Here is a 17,125-nt window from a genome sequence, read left to right as displayed (position 1 = left end):
TAAAAAGAAGGGAACTTAATAAGGTGTGATATTTATTTGATTCGAGTTTAAAGCCTTCTCCTTACATAGTTATTGTGCAGTACTCTTGTGTGACTGTGGGACGATATTGAGAAAGAGAGATAGACAAGGGTTGCGTTCATTTAGAAACGATCGCCCTCTTGTTATTCACGCTTGCTGACATTGTCAGGTAGGCCCATGTCAGTGACCTATTAGAATAAAATGCTTGACTATATAATTTAAATAACGAAAGAAAAAAAATCCCTGTGTGAGTTTTTATGTATTTAAGTAATTTCACACAAGAATCAGCACGTGACTGTGATCGCAAATTTTAAAATAATTTTATACAGCAGTTGAACAGAAAATAAGTTAATTGAGTGAGTTACATTTAGACACATTTTTTCTTTATTTCTGGTTTACAAATGGAATGGTTCCAAAGCCCGAGCAGAGCTGATGTGCATCTCAAAAGCAACAATGCAGTGTTTCGTTTCTGTATTAATCTGTTTTGAACGAATTGAGTGAGCCAATTATGATTCATTCCTAAAAACAGAAACTTGATTTGATCCTAATTGAATCAGCCATTTTTAAATAATCTTTTGATCGAAGGATTCAATGAATCATTTATTACTCATTTGTTCCTCTGTAGTTATTGGGTGAGCTTGGTTTGCTTAGGCTAATGAAAAAAATTAACAATAAATTTGTAAATGTATGTATATACTGTATATGTATATATAGATGGATGGAGGGTTACAGTGCAACAGTGTTTTTTATTTTTTTATATATATATTCCATCAGGAGCATCAGCAACAGCACCAACTCAACAGGTGTCCCTTCAAAAAATGAAGGAGGAAAATGCTTTTTTAAAAGCTAAAATTAAATTCTTAGAGGACAAATGCAAGGACATCGAAAGTGAGAGAGATTTCCTGCGTAGCAGTCTGACCAATGGTAAATTGTTTTATCTCTAAAATCAATTAAACTTTACAACCAGTTATTTGTTTTACTTGGTAATGTGTACTATACATAGATATGAATTCACTTTTTACTGTGGAAAATGTACATAGTCCACATAATAACATATCCTGGCATAAGATGGAGCAGGTTAGTCTGAGGCCTATTTGTTGTTATTGTTGTTTTAAAATATATTTTGTGGTGTTCTTTAACAAAGGTAGCAGAATATCAACATTTAACAATAGCATTAGACTGGAAGTTGGCAAATATGGAAGAAATTAAATGTGAATGTAAATATGATTTGGTTTGTATTCCTTATCAGCCTTGTCAGCAAAGGAAGACATGATGGGAGCTTCCTGCAAACCCAAATATGATGATCCTGTGTCACAGTCTTCCAGTACAGAAGATGACCTTCATACAGAACGGAAAAAGAAGACAAAGAGTAGAGGAAAAGTTGAGAGAAAAAAAAGACATCACAAAGTTGACTCATCGTCCTCCTCTGAATCAACCTCATTCTCATCTCAATCCTCTTCATCCCCTGCACCCCGAAAATCCAGCAAAAACAAGGATAAAGCCAAGAAAAGGAATGGGGAAAAAAAGCAGAAATGCACAAGAGGTATGTATTTTAAATGTCCTTACAGTAATCTTTGTGTACAGTTCCCCATACATCTATGTTTCATTTTATTTATTTGTTTATTTAGCAATACATTGCAGTGAAATGGGACAGGCTGATACTTTTTTGAATGAAACTTTTAAAATAAACAGGAAAAGAAAAAATAAAGAAAGAAAAATTAAATGGAAACATTTTGGTGTTTGACTAAAACTTTTTTTTGTTTAAAAAAGCTAATTGTCACAAATGGGTGGCTTTAGTGATGAAGTGTATGACAAATTAACAAAACAGTCTTAATTAAATCCACCAATAGAAAACAAAAGAGATCACAGTAGAAAACTGTAACAACCACTTTACTTAGACAATACCAGACAAATGAAAGTCTAAAAAAATTATGATTTAAAAAATGTAAGGCCATAAAAAGTCAGAAAAGTCTTATCTTTGATTATGAGAGTTCTTGGACACACATATCTAAATTAAATCATATTAAAACTATCTAATTTGCGTTATAAGATTTCATTATTCATTCTTTGTGAAATTTTTTGTTTACGTGACAATTCACAGAATTTACATACTCCTGCATGGGAAAGGAAGAAAGGACTGGGTGGGTCTGGGACTGGGGGGATTAGGGGGTGTGCCCGAAGCATGAATCTGTATTCAGAAAGGCATGGAAAACAAATTACTATTGCTAATGATTGCCTGTTACATTACAGTACATAAAATGTCACTTACCACATAAACAGAGTAAAGAAGGGTGACTGATGACTGATTTGCAGGTCATGAGCACCACTGAAAAAACATCTTGTAAGTATGGAAGCATATGGGCAGCAATATTCAATTTGGCATGTAATATGCAAAATGACAATGCAATATGTAAAATGACAATGCATTTCTGTATTTACATTTACATTTTCCAATACATTTGTGCAACGTTTGGTGCAAAATGAAATTGAAAATTAAATTACATAATTTTCATTTGCCATTTCATACACCAGTTTTAATATGTAAAATGAATACTAATTTTAATGTTTTATAAGTTGCAAAATTAAAATGAAAATATATTACAGAAATGATTAGATATGTATAACATGTTCAAGCAAAAACTGTGGCAAAATGATCATTTAAATGCTATTTTTCTTAAATGCATTAACACTCACAGTCAAGACACTTACGATTGCATTTTCATTCAATGTCCCGCAATGAATGTAGCAAAATTCAATGTGCACATTGAAAATGCATTCTGAGCCGATCACGTGTCCGCCCCCTCGCGCCATGTCAATCACTGCGTGAACAAGGCGGGGCTTGCAGAGGTCAAGAGACTCAAATCTCAAGAAGAGGATTCAAGTGAGAGAACATGGACAAGACAGTTGGCCAGTGTACGTTTTGATCATTTCGGTTTATAGCTTCAATATTTCATTCGCACTTGTGGGCGGAGCTTTCATCTGATTGGTCGAATCGCTCCACCTTCAGCTCGGTCTTTTCATTCTTTCAGGCAGAATAAGAGTCAGTGCGAGTGAAGCACTGTAATGTCTGAAACCACCGCTCACTGTTAATTAGCATAATATTTGAATCAGATGTAGCTGGGCACATAATTCGTGCTGCTGCGACTTGCAAGAGACCCCATTAAATTATTTCTAGGTTGTATATACTGTATTGTAGGCCTATAAATATTTTCCCACTGATAAAAACAGTGCAAATAGTTCTGTCTCCTTGGATAACAGTGAAGTGGAAATAAATATAGTTAAATTTATGAAATAAAATTAAATAGGATTTTTTGGGAAGGTAAGTCTGGCCAGTTATACGAGTCTGAAGATCTGAGCTGAATTTGGTGAAACATTAAAGTTCTAGTCTTTGTCAATTACTCTCATAATAAATAATAATAATAATGTTACCCGTATTTTTCGGTATAAGTCGCATCAGTCCAAAAATACATCATGATGAGGAAAAAAACATATATAAGTCGCACTGGACTATAAGTCACATTCATTTAGAACCAAGAGAAAACATTACCGTCTACAGCCGCGAGAGGGCGCTCTGGGGTAGGCTACAGGAGCACTGAGCCGCACAGAGCTAATTTGACTATTTTTATTTAGAAATGTAACTATATTAATTTTTACAATTATTTATTAATGTCACACACACATACCCAGTGCCTTATGACTTAAAATATGAGAGTGGTAAATGTTACAGACATTGAACTGTTCAGTCTATTATTGATTTTTATTTCCACTTCACTTTTATCCAAAGAGAGAGAACTATTTTCACTGTATTTATCAGTGGGACAATATTCATACAATACTACAACCTAGAAATAATTTGCAGGTCTCAGCAGCACGAATTATGTGCCCAGCTACATCTGATTCAAATATTATTCTAATTAACAGTGAGCGGTGGTTTCAGACATTATAGTACTGACTCTTATTCTGCCTGAAAGAATGAAAAGACAGAGCTGAAGGTGGCGTTTTCACCAATCAGATGAAAGCAGTGTTTCAGCTCCGCCCACAAGTGCGAATGAAATATTGAAGCCATAAACCGAAATGATCAAAACGTACACGGGCCAACTGTCTTGCCCATGTTCTCTCACTTGAATCCTCTTCTTGAGATTTGAGTCTCTTGACCTCTGCAAGCCCCGCCTTGTTCACGCAGTGATTGACATGGCGCGAGGGGGCGGACACGTGATCGGCTCAGAATGCATTTTCAATGTGCACATTGAATTTTGCTACATTCATTGCGGGACATTGAATGAAAATGCAATCATAAGTGTATTGACTGTGAGTGTTAATGCATTTAAGAAAAATAGCATTTAAATGATCATTTTGCCACAGTTTTTGCTTGAACATGTTATACATATCTAATCATTTCTGTAATACATTTTCATTTTAATTTTGCAACTTATAAAGCGTTAAAATTAGTATTCATTTTACATATTAAAACTGGTGTATGAAATGGCAAATTAAAATTATGTAATTTAATTTTCATTTTCATTTTGCTCCAAACGTTGCACAAATGTATTGGAAAATGTAAAAGTAAATATAGAAATGCATTGCCATTTTACATATTGCATTGTCATTTTGCATATTACATCCCAAATTGAATACTGCTACCCATATGCTTCCATATGTAAGTCTTGTGAACTTGTGCCCAACCCTAGTTTAAATATACAACCACATTGAGTTTCAGACCCTAAAAATGCAAGCACTGTTAAAGCAATGGATTTTATTTATAATTAGTGCAATTCAGATGTTTTTTTTATTATTATTTTTCAAATATATATATGTCATTAATTTACTTCCATACCCTAAAGCCTTAGATTTGGTAATGGGATTTCATTTCTGATATGTGTTGTTGACCTACCACTACAAACTGGGTAATCTGACCAATCAGAGCTGGGTTAGCTGTCGGAAAGGAGGAGTTAAGAGGGTTAAGAGAAGAGAGATTATACTGCAATGAACATTTAATGAAAATAGTTTTTTGACCTTTAATGCATTTAAACCTAACCTCAAAAACAAATTAATAGCTATTTAAATAGCATAATAGAGGCACTTTTATATTATTATTATGGTTCTCCTACTTCTTAGACCCTAATTTTCCAAGATAAACTTCTCCTAGCTTTCCACCTACAACCACCAAATTCAGCAAAGACTTTAACGCTGTAATTCCTTGTTGCAGATTTCCAAATTCCATTCATTTATAAAACAGAAATGCTATTAGCATAACACACAAATGGTTTATTCTCTGTTCTTTGTCAGTCTTTCTTCCAGAGCAAGCCATTAAGAGATACAAGAAGGTCTTCGGCCATTTGAAAAGTGGAACAACAAAAACACAGGCGTACTTCAAATGTGGCGTGGATAGAAAGACAATTGTGGATACTGCTGCAATTGCAGAGCTCGAAGCATGTGACATCGAGGCCTACAAAAATTTGCGTGGCACCTTCCAAAGAGGACAGAAACTGTCTGATTTTGCAGAGCGGTGCAGAGAATTATGCAGACAGGAGCCATTGCAAAGCACCATTGAAGAAAAAAAGAAAGCTGGCATGCTTATTGACTTTTGTGAGAGACAAAAATAACCAACCTATGTTTATGCATGTGTATGTGTGTTTCTTTGTATGATAAATACCATTCCATGCATGTTCTAGCTCAATGACTACACACACAGCCACTTTAACTTTAATATTTTTTAGGGGTGCACCGATCGAGATCGGCCGATCTTTATGTGCATCTCGTCAGTAAAGCCGGTTCTCTAATCAGCGGTAAATTCCATCAGGTGCGTGATTTCAAATAGAGATTTACTACACACAGCCGTTGTTAACTGAGAAGATGCACAAATAAACACTGAAAATGAACGTGGATTTGCGCATCTTCTCAGTTAACAACGGCTCTGTGTAGTAACAGCTGCTCTATGTGAAATCACTCACCTGATGGAATTTACCACTGATTAGAGAACCGGCTTTACTGACGAGATGCGCATAACGATCGGCCGATCTCGATGGGTGCACCCCTAATATTTTTCCATACCTCTTGTTTAAATTCAGCCATCGGAAATATGGCCATGTGTCTATACACACTGTTATTTTAGCTGTTGCTTGTTCCATGTTTCTGGTTAAGTATTTTTCTTGGTTTGTAGTCATGATGAGTAAATATCATGTGCAACCAAACCCTAAAGTCATTTAACGCTTTTGAGGATTTGGAGTTTTTTTTTTTTTTTTTATAGTATACTTTTAGATAATATCTCTAGACGGATGAAGTAACACTTGAGTAATTACTAGTGGGTTACCATGATCTTCACTTTAGAATACTGATCCAAGTAATTATTAATTCCTTTAGAAGGATGAAGTAACACTTGAGTAATTACTAGTGGGTTACCATGATCTTCACTTTAGAATACTGATCCAAGTAATTATTAATTCTTTTAGAAGGATGAAGTAACACTTGAGTAATTACTAGTGGGTTACCATGATCTTCACTTTAGAATACTGATCCAAGTAATTATTAATTCCTTTAGAAGGATAAAGTAACACTTGAGTAATTACTAGTGGGTTACCATGATCTTTACTTTAGAATACTGATCCAAGTAATTATTAATTCTTTTAGAAGGATGAAGTAACACTTGAGTAATTACTAGTGGGTTACCATGATCTTCACTTTAGAATACTGATCCAAGTAATTATTAATTCCTTTAGAAGGATGAAGTAACACTTGAGTAATTACTCGTGGGTTACCATGATCTTCACTTTAGAATACTGATCCAAGTAATTATTAATTCTTTTAGAAGGATGAAGTAACACTTGAGTAATTACTAGTGGGTTACCATGATCTTCACTTTAGAATACTGATCCAAGTAATTATTAACTCTTTTAGAAGGATGAAGTAACACTTGAGTAATTACTAGTGGGTTAACATAATTCTTATAATAGTTATTAATGAAAAGGATCATATAACCATTCACAAGATACACACACGCATATATATATATATATATATATATATATATATATATATATATATATATATATATATATATATATATATATATATATATATATATATATACAGTATAAGGGCACTTATGAACTAATGGTTAAATTCGGACTTCTAAACCAAAGGCTGCAGGTTTGAGTCTCAATATATCTCTGTGGATATATTGGTTTGAGTCTCGGTACCAGCAGGGGTTGTAGGTGGGGGAGTGAATGACCAACGCTCTGTTCCACCCTCAAAACAACGACTGAGGTGAGACCCTTGAGCAAGACACTGACCCACCAACTGGTACACACATTAAAAAAACAAAAATGTATATATGTATGTATATATGCACACATTTATTATTATTTATGTTTTTTTTAAGTATATGTTAAATAATAAAATTACTGTATATGTAATTTGGTCTTCGTATGATACACGTGTTTGCATATTATACACATTTTGGTGTGCGTATGATATGTGCACATTGCTTGTCATATGCATACGAAACTTATTACATATAGTGCGTGAAATTTAAACAGTAAATAGGACATAGGTTAATGTACTGCTAGTCATTTGTCCTTCATAGATATTGTTTAGTTTTGCATGAATTATGAAACTTTCTCATTAGTTCTCTGGGAATAATGAAAAAAAATAGTAGTTATTGACTAGTTAATAGTAAACTACTAGAGTCATCTGTGTGCTATTACTTACTAATTTGTTAATCAGAGTTTCTTGTTAGTTAACAGTAGTTACTAGATTGTTAATATTGCGTTACTCATTTGTTCCTTTGTAGTTATTGATTAATGACGGAACAGTATTCTAAAGTGTTACCCTTTTTTTTTTTAAAAACTGTAATTTTTCTGAACTGAAGCTGTAGAGGTCCTTTGTAGGTGTTGACCCACCATCTGGGCTGGATACGTACTGGATCCTGGTGACTGCAATGACCATTTGATCTGGTTACAGACCAGATCTGGTGGTTATGGTTACCTCGCAATAAGAGAGAAACTGACTAATATCAGCATAGATGCCATTCTTCAAACGATGTAGCAAGTACATTGCGTGTTATGGTAAGTGTTCCCACTCCCTGTTTTGGAATTAATGCAGACTAGATAGTTTTAAATATTAGAAATGTGTTAGTGTCTTATGTACAAGACAGGTTAAAGAGATGGGTTTTTAATTCAGATTTAAACTGGCAGAGTGTGTCTGCCTCCCAAACAAAGTAAGGTAGGTTATTCCAAAGCTTGGGCACTAAATAGGAAAAGGATCTGCCGCCCGCAGTTGATTTTGATATTCTAGGTATTATCAAATTGCCAGAGTTTTGAGAATGAAGCAGATGTGGATGACTAAAGTGCAATAAGAACTAGCTCAAATACTCAGGTGCTAAACCATTCAGGGCTTTATTAGTAATAAGCAAGATTTTTAAAAAAAAATCTATATGATATTAATAGGGAGCCAGTCCAGTGTTGACAGAACTGGGCTAATATCGTCATACTTCCTGGTTCTAGTAAGAACTATAGCTGCTGCATTTTGTTTAAGCATGCAGAACAACCACCCAATAAAGCATTACAAATCTAGGGTTGAGGTCATAAACACATGAATTAACGTTTCTGAATTCAGTGCTGGAAATGTAGCTTTCAAAGGAAAGATTGCTATCAAATATCACACCTAGGTTGATGATGAAAGTATTAACAGAGCAGCCACTAAGTCTTAGACAGTGTTCTAGGTTATTATAGTTTTAAGGTTTTATAATTAACACCTCTGTTTAGCCTGTTGTTTTGAACAGAAAAGTAAGATTCGAGATCAGTCTGTAATTAACTAGATCTTTGGGGTCTAGTTGTGTTTTTTTGATGAGTCTTAATAACAGGCAGTTTGAAGGTTTGGGGAACATATCCTAATGACACCGACAAATTAATAATAGTCAGAAGAGAATCTATGACTTCTAGAGGCACCCCTTTTAGGACTTTAGATGGCATAGGGTCATACATGTCGTTGGTTTACATGATTTAACAAGTTTATACAATTCTTCATGTCCTAAAGTAGAGAATGAGTGGAACTGTTCCTCGGGGGATCTGTAGCACATTATCTAATGCAATACTTTATCTGATGGCTGTGTGGTTACAATTTTATCTCTGATAATATCGATCTTGGAAGTAAAGTAGTTCATAAAGTAATTACTGCTGTGCTGTTGGGAAATGTCATAACCTGTTGATGCTTTGTTTTTTGTTAATTTAGCCACTGTATTGAATAAATAGCTGGGGCTATGTTTATTTTCTTTTAAAAGAGAAGAGTAGTAATCAGATCTACTGTAGCAGTTTTTAATGCTTCTCTGTAGAATACTGCAAAATTTGGTATCGATCCGATACCAAATACATAGGGTCAGTATTGCCGATACAATACTTTTTACTAAAAAAAAAAAAAAAAAAAAAAAAATACTTTTGTGTGCTTTTCGTGCAGTAGGTCTATGTCATTATTTCTGAGGTGAATGAATGATCAATTATTTAGGAAATATTTTTTATTAATGTATTGAAGTCCACAAAATTATTAGTTATTAGGCATTGTAGAATTAATTCTTTACAACCTTTTTTAAAAAAAAAAAGAATAAAAAAAGTATCTCCCTTTTTTCTGGGTATAAAAGTAATTTAAATAAAGTGCACACAATTATTACTAAAGAACAAACAAAGAACAAATATATCTGTGCAATTACATTCCTGAGCCCCCCTTCTGGACTTCAATGTGCTATCAGCTTCGCTCACTCTGTTCACTGCTCCTTGGCGCGTTGTGTCATGTGACGTCACAACAACGAATCACAGCAGAGCAGCAGGAGGGGGAGGAGTAGCAAAGTGGGCCAGGATGTGAAAGCAGCGTTTAGTCAGGATTGTAGAAGACACAAGCAGAGTATAATGAATTTAGATGAGAGATATTTAAATTAAAATATCGATTCAAGTACAATTGTATCGATCCGATACCAATACCAGTGTTCAGTGGTGTCAAAAGTATTGACATTCATTACTCAAGTAGAACTATAGATACTAGGGTTTAAAAATACTTTTGTAGAAGTTGAAGTATCAACTCAAGGTTTTTACTCAAGTAAAAGTGTAAAAGTACTGGTTTAAAAACTACTTAAAGTATAAAAGTAAAAGTAATGTAAGCGGAAAAAAATGCCATTAAGAACAAAAGCTTAGTTTGCACCACAGGGGCCTATTGTGCACTACCCCACCACCTCAAAAAAAAAAAAAAAAAAAAAAAAAAAAAAACATTTCTAAAGGCCATAATGACTATAATGTTATATTAAAATGTTCATGTTGAAAAATATGGGATGCACAAGGCTACCTGTTTCAGCCGCATACAGTCAGGTCCATAAATATTGGGACATCGACACAATTCTAATCTTTTTCACTCTATACACCACCACAATGGATTTGAAATGAAACGAACAAGATGTGCTTTAACTGCAGACTTTCAGCTTTAATTTGAGGGTATTTACATCCAAATCAGGTGAACGGCGTAGGAATTACAACAGTTTGTATATGTACATCCCACTTTTTAAGGGACTAAAAGTAATGGGACAGATTAACAATCATAAATCAAACTTTCATTTTTTAATACTTGGTTGCAAATCCTTTGCAGTCAATTACAGCCTGAAGTCTGGAGATCAATTAGACATCAGCGTACGCTGGGTTTCATCCCTGGTGATGCTCTGCCAGGCCTCTACTGCAACTGTCTTCAGTTCCTGCTTGTTCTTGGGGCATTTTCCCTTCAGTTTTGTCTTCAGCAAGTTAAATGCATGCTCAATCGGATTTAGGTCAGGTGATTGACTTGGCCATTGCATAACATTCCACTTCTTTCCCTTAAAAATCTCTTTGGTTGCTTTCGCAGTATGCTTCGGGTCATTGTCCATCTGCACTGTGAATCGCTGACCAATGATTTCTGAAGCATTTGGCTGAATATGAGCAGATAATATTCACTCCATGCGGATGGCGCAATTTATCTGGATAGTTTTTTTTTTTTTTTTTTTTTTTTATGATGATGATGACAAGCCGGAATGAAAACAAGCCGAAATGACATAGCAGTAACAAAGCTATTTTTAAAATGCAAGGAGTAGAAAGTACAGATACTTTGCTTGAAAATGTAAGGAGTAGAAGTAAAAAGTCGGCTGAAAAATAATTACTCAACTCGGTATTTGTACTTCGTTACTTGACACCTCTGCCAGTGTTGGCATCGATACTATCGATATTTAGATCGATCCGCCCACCCCTAGAACAGGGTACTTTCTGGCCAAGCAATATGAAAAACCTCAAGTTTTTTTTTTTCCTCCAGCTGTGCTCCATTTTCCAGGCTGCTCTCTTTAGGGTGTGAATGTGCTCATTATACTATGGTGTCAGACTGTTTTGTTTAATCTTCCTTAAGCGTGAAGGAGCAACTGTATCTTAAATGCTAGAAAAGAGAGTCCATAATTGCTGTTACATCATCAAGTTGCTTTTTGAGTTTTTGAATGTGCTAAGGAATTGATTAAATCAGGAAGATTACATACAAAGCAGTCTTTTGTAGAAGAAGTGATGGTTCTACTGTACTTGTAACAAGGAATATAATTTACAGTTTTAGCTATATGAAGTTAACACAAGACTAGATAATGATCTGTGATATCATTGCTTGGCTGACTGAGGCAGAGGCGGAGATCTAGCTGCGGAGAACTATAACTGAGGACCAAGATGGAGCTGGTGGGAGGAAGGAGCCCAATGAGGAGGAGCAGAGTCCAAAGTAGATGGTGGGTCAACGCCTGACCAAGGCAGAGCCAGAGGGATGATAGAGCTGGTGGATCTACGGGGTGACGGTGGAAGCGAGGAAGCTAGGATCCAAGCTGGAGCCGCTGGGTCTAGAGGCCGAGGTGGAGTCCAGGCGTCAAAGGCTGGAGGAGGAGATGAGGGATTCTACAGCCATGGCGACGCTGGAGGATGGCAGACCTGAGGAGCTTGCACCTTATTGATGGTGGGCTGAGGGCAAGCAGAAGAGCTGCCAGATGACAGTGATGGAGGAAGCAGGAGCGAGCAGATGGCTGGGTATTCGTGAGCCTCCAGGCTCACAGGGCTGCCTTCAGGGCTCAAAGGCCACTCCTTGTTGGGCTTGGGGACCGAGTCCCTCATGGGTGGACTGGAAAACGGGAGCCCATTCTCACTGTTCATGGATTGCTCCCTTGCAGTTGGCACTGTTGCCAGCTCTTGCAACTGGTCTGACAGGTTAAGCTCTATGTCTGGGGTGATCCTCTGCTCAGTTTCTCGACTTTGCCTTGGTTCGTGGATCATGGAGGGAAATGGCTCCCCATCAAAAGTGGGCTTAGGCTGATGCTCCGCATTGTGGGGAGATGGTGTGCTGGGCTCTGGGTCAGGAGTGGTATCCACCCCACAAAGGTGGTGAAATACGGTCAAGGGCCATATCCGGACGACAGTGCTCTGCACGTGATATTTAAACTGGCATCGTAAAACGTGGTGGTGTATGCTAAGAGCTGGTACAGTCCCGTATGGTCCTCTAGGTATCTCTCTCCCTGCTCCAGCAGGGTGAGATATTCCAGGTGAAGGGGAAATTGGGAAACAAAACGGAAGGTAGACACATGGAGGTTACTGTTTAGGTCTGGTCTTCTGTCATGTTATGCTGTTCAGGAAGAACACTGGAGGCACGAAAGGAACGTATAGCAGTTTTTATTTAGGGAAACAATAGGAATCATGACACCAACACACGTAGTACACTAATAGACCTGACAAACACAAACGGAACAGACAGCTGCATGGAATCAAGTATTAATCAAATTAAACAAGAGCAGGAAGCAGACCAAATAAGGCAAAATAGGAACTGAAACATATGACAAAACAGGTCCAATCCTGACATAAGCAAAACAAATAGTTTGTGATTTCCCCCCTGCTATTTAATATATTTCTTTGCTTGGTGAATGTATTTGTGAGTTTTGGTTATTCCACTGTCTGTAATGACCTTTGAAATAACTTAAATAATTTGGTCACATTGAACTGTAATGTGGTCAAGACTTGCCTGGAACTACTTTAGCTGTGCACTTCCATGAAAACAAATGCACACAGGTTTGTCAACCAATCAGAATCAAGCATTCAATTAAAAATAATAACAGTATATCTTTCTAAACAAGAGCAGCTGAGGAGCTGCATAGAGGTATGTTCACACTATGGCAGAAAGTGTATTGTGGTAATTTTACTCTGCCTGAAATGTATCAGGGCATCTGCTCAACAAGTCATTTCCCCCCTATGTGCATACTAGTTATAAAAAGTTTAAAAGCAATACAAAAGCTATGGAAAATGACTACAAAACACAGCATTGCTGAGGCAACACACACAAAAATACCACCACCACAAGCACTGTGGTGAAGGCAGACTTTGTGAACCAGCATGAGCAGGAAATGCACTTGAATACTGGAAACACTAGAATGATGACATGAAATAGTCAACAAACAACATCATTTGACTGAAACAACCATCTCAAATATTCAGCGATAGATGCTTACTGTATTTGTAACCATGCGATTTTGGCTAACACTGTTAGCTAACACCCTAAAAATTCTGTCATCATGTACTCATCCTCAAGCCATTTTGAAGCACATAGTGTTGTGTATTAATCATTGTATTTGAATACTTTTAACTTTTCATTTGAGTTGACTTTTGTTCTTTTTTTGTAATTGGCTGGGAGAGCAACAGTGTTTGTGATTGGTTGTGAGAGCAACAGAAAAAGGAGCGTGCCTTGAAGTGCGCGCGCAGTATACCAGAGAATTGAAGTTGAATTGTACTAATTCCTAACTGATCAATCTTTTTTGTTTTATTCAGCAAATAAACTCATTAATCCAAGACTATTCGTCATTGTATTTGTTTCGCTAGTACAGTACAGTAGTGTTCAAAATTATTCAACCCCCAAGAGAATGCATTACTTTACAAATACAAGCTTTTCTGAAGATCCAGGATTTAATAAAACTTGCATCTATAACAGTTCACTGGCATATTAAAAGTGATATTGTCAATATATAATGTAATATATTTGAGTTATAAGATTTTTTAATAATACTGCTATGTCATAATTATTCAACCCCTATTCAACATTGCTGTTTTTAAATCACTTATTTGCATGGTGGGGAATAAAACACAATTAAGCTTTTAGAAACTCTATTAAAAACAGAATTAGTTTGAGCTGTTACACATACAGTTTGGCAAAAATGTCAACAGAGATCTCACAAAAGCAAAAGAGAAGAAATATTGTATTAATTTAGAAAGGCTAAGGCTATATGATGATTCCCAATACATTGAAAGTTCCTAGAGACACAGCTCTCAGCCTTATTTCTTAGCTTAAAGTGTGTTCTACCAGAAAACCTTTGAGGGTGTGGAAGAAAAAGCACAATATCATAAAATGTTTAATCTGAGCAACTGAGAAAAACCTGCAATGTACAGCCAAAGACTTGCAAGATGACCTGATGAAAGGAGGAAAACCATTTCAATGCAATGTGTAAGAAGAACACTAGACAAGTATGGCCTTCATGTTGAGACATCTTGATAAATACCACTCTTGATCAAGAAGAACAAAAAGCCAACTTGAACTTGATAAAATTAATTTGTGTGGACCTGCAGAGCTCTGGAGGAATGTTTTATGGAGTGATGTGACCAAACTGGAACTTTTTGGACCCATGGATCAGCGGTATGTCTGCTGCAAAAAATGGCAAAGCTCATAAGCAGAAGAACACCATCTCCATCCTCAAACTTGGAGGTGGATCAGTCCTATTATGGGGTTCCTTTACTGCAGAAGGAAGTGGAAATCATGACTGTATGAAGGACATCAAGGATTCTTTAAAGTGACAGGCCATTTTGACAAGAATTGTGATGCCTATGGTGCAAAAACTGAAGCTGATTATCAATGGACGTTCCTGCAGGACAATCATCCCAGAGTACACACCCAAATCTACTTCTCCTTGGTTCAGGGATCAGTCATATAATGTTCTTGAGTGACCTGTTCAGTCTCCAGGCTAAAATCTCATTGCAAATATCTGGTTGAATTCAAAGAAAGCAGTGGCAATGTGAAAACCAAAGATTATCAGTGATCTGAAAGCTTTTTCAGGTGTGGAATGGGCCAAAACTGTAGTAGAGAGGTGACAGAAGCTTCTAAACACTTACAGACAGCGTTTATAGGTGATTTTAAAGAATAAAAGATTCTGCACAAAGGGGGTTGAATAATTTTGAACATGAATGTTTAGAGCCAATTCGAATTTTATCATGATTCGTCAATGTTCCATTCTCAGAACCATTCATAAGTTTATTAACAAACTTTCTCTAATACTTTACTGATGCCTTTGTTAAATTGATTTCATAAAATGTTATCCTCCACAGAAAATTGTCTTGCAAGTCAAGGGGGTTGAATAATTTTGAACACAAATGTAAATACATGACACATAGTTTTCTAGAACACAAAGTAATATTTTAGCTGTTTTATCTATAAAGTGTCAAAACATTAAGTCATGTGACACAAGAACTGAAGATGTTTTATCTAATGTGTCACAGTGTTGGATTTGGGCTCTGTATACAATGATATTGAATAATTGCACACATTTGGTTCAGTTCATAATACAAATTAAACACACATTGTCTTGAATTAAAATGCTGAAGATATATGGAATATTTTTATGCTACCTTGGGATCAATTTCGGAGCTTGAAATCTTTGGACTTTATTGACGTTCACTGTGTGGGGAATAAATAAATAATTTAAATAATTAGTTTTTTGCACAAGAAGTTTAGAACCACATGGGAGTGAAGGCAGAATTTTCGGCAAGATGAAACAGGTTATAAAAACACACCTCAAATGTTGTCTTGGCCAATTAGATATTGTCTTTGCTCGGGGTATCACAAATCATATGTTATCTTATCAAGCATGTGGTCCAAATTTCCCACTCTTGCAGGGTATAATTTTGGATTGACTCTTTAATTTGTCTGGTTCGGTTCTCATACGCTACAATAACTAGGCCACAAAGAACTAGTTAATTGGAGACCGATCTCAAATCTTCCTTATCGGTCCAAGATACTAGAAAAGGAAGTATCCTCACATTCATAATCCTTCTTAAAGAAAAATGGTATGTGATGATTTCAAGTCAGGATTTAGACCGTAATCATAGTACTAAGACTCCTCTCCTTAGAGTTACAAATGACCTGCTCTTATCATCCGATCATGGTTGTATGGCTCTATTTGTCATGATTCTGCCCTCGTGTCCTTGATTTTTCTCTAGTCTTGAGGCAGGATCATGACAGGCCCGTGTTTTGTGTGCAAGCACATGGCCTTGTCTTTGGGTCATGTGTTTGTGTTGTCTCGTTTCCTTGCCCCGCCCCCTTGTTATCATTGTTCTGTCATTATTGCTTTACCTGTGTCACCTGTTATGTTATCATTAGTCTCCCTATTTCATTCCCCTTGTGTTTGCTGTCTAGTGCGGTTCATTGTTACACTTTGACAAAACGTTGTGAGACCTGTGGATTGTTTTTCTGTAGTGTGAGTTCCAGAGTGAAGAGTCTTTTGTTTTTTTGTTTGTCTTGTTAAGTTATTTGTCTGTTCCCTAGTCATTGTTTTCCCCGTCGTGGGTTTTGTTTTCCCTTTTTGTCACTAATAAACCCTTTGTGTAGTGCATTCTGTCTGCGCCTGAGTTCATCCCCGCACCCCCACGTGACACTGTTGACCACAACATTCTCTTGAATAGACTAAAAAACCTTGTTGGCATTAATGGAATTGCATTAGCATGGTTCAAACCATACTTATCTGACCACAATCAATTCATTGCTATGAATGAAGAGGTATCATATCGATCACAAGTGCAGTATGGAGTACCTCAAGGCTCAGTACTAGGGCCATTGGTACTAGGTGTTAATTATAGGACCTACAAACTCTGCATGTAATAAGACTTGATAGCTGCTCTGTCAATTCTTCATCATCAGTTAGGAACCTAGGTGTGTTATTTGATAGCAATCTTTTCTTTGAAAGCCACATTTCTAGCATTTATAAAACTGCATTTTTCCATCTTAAAAATATAACCAAATTACGACCTACAGTATGCTCTCAAATGTTAAATGCAGA

The sequence above is a fragment of the Carassius auratus genome, chromosome 18, assembly GCF_003368295.1.
Source record: "Carassius auratus strain Wakin chromosome 18, ASM336829v1, whole genome shotgun sequence".
Lineage (NCBI taxonomy): Eukaryota > Metazoa > Chordata > Actinopteri > Cypriniformes > Cyprinidae > Carassius > Carassius auratus.
The sequence above is the reverse complement of the archived record's forward strand: the minus strand, read 5'-3'. Positions refer to the sequence as shown.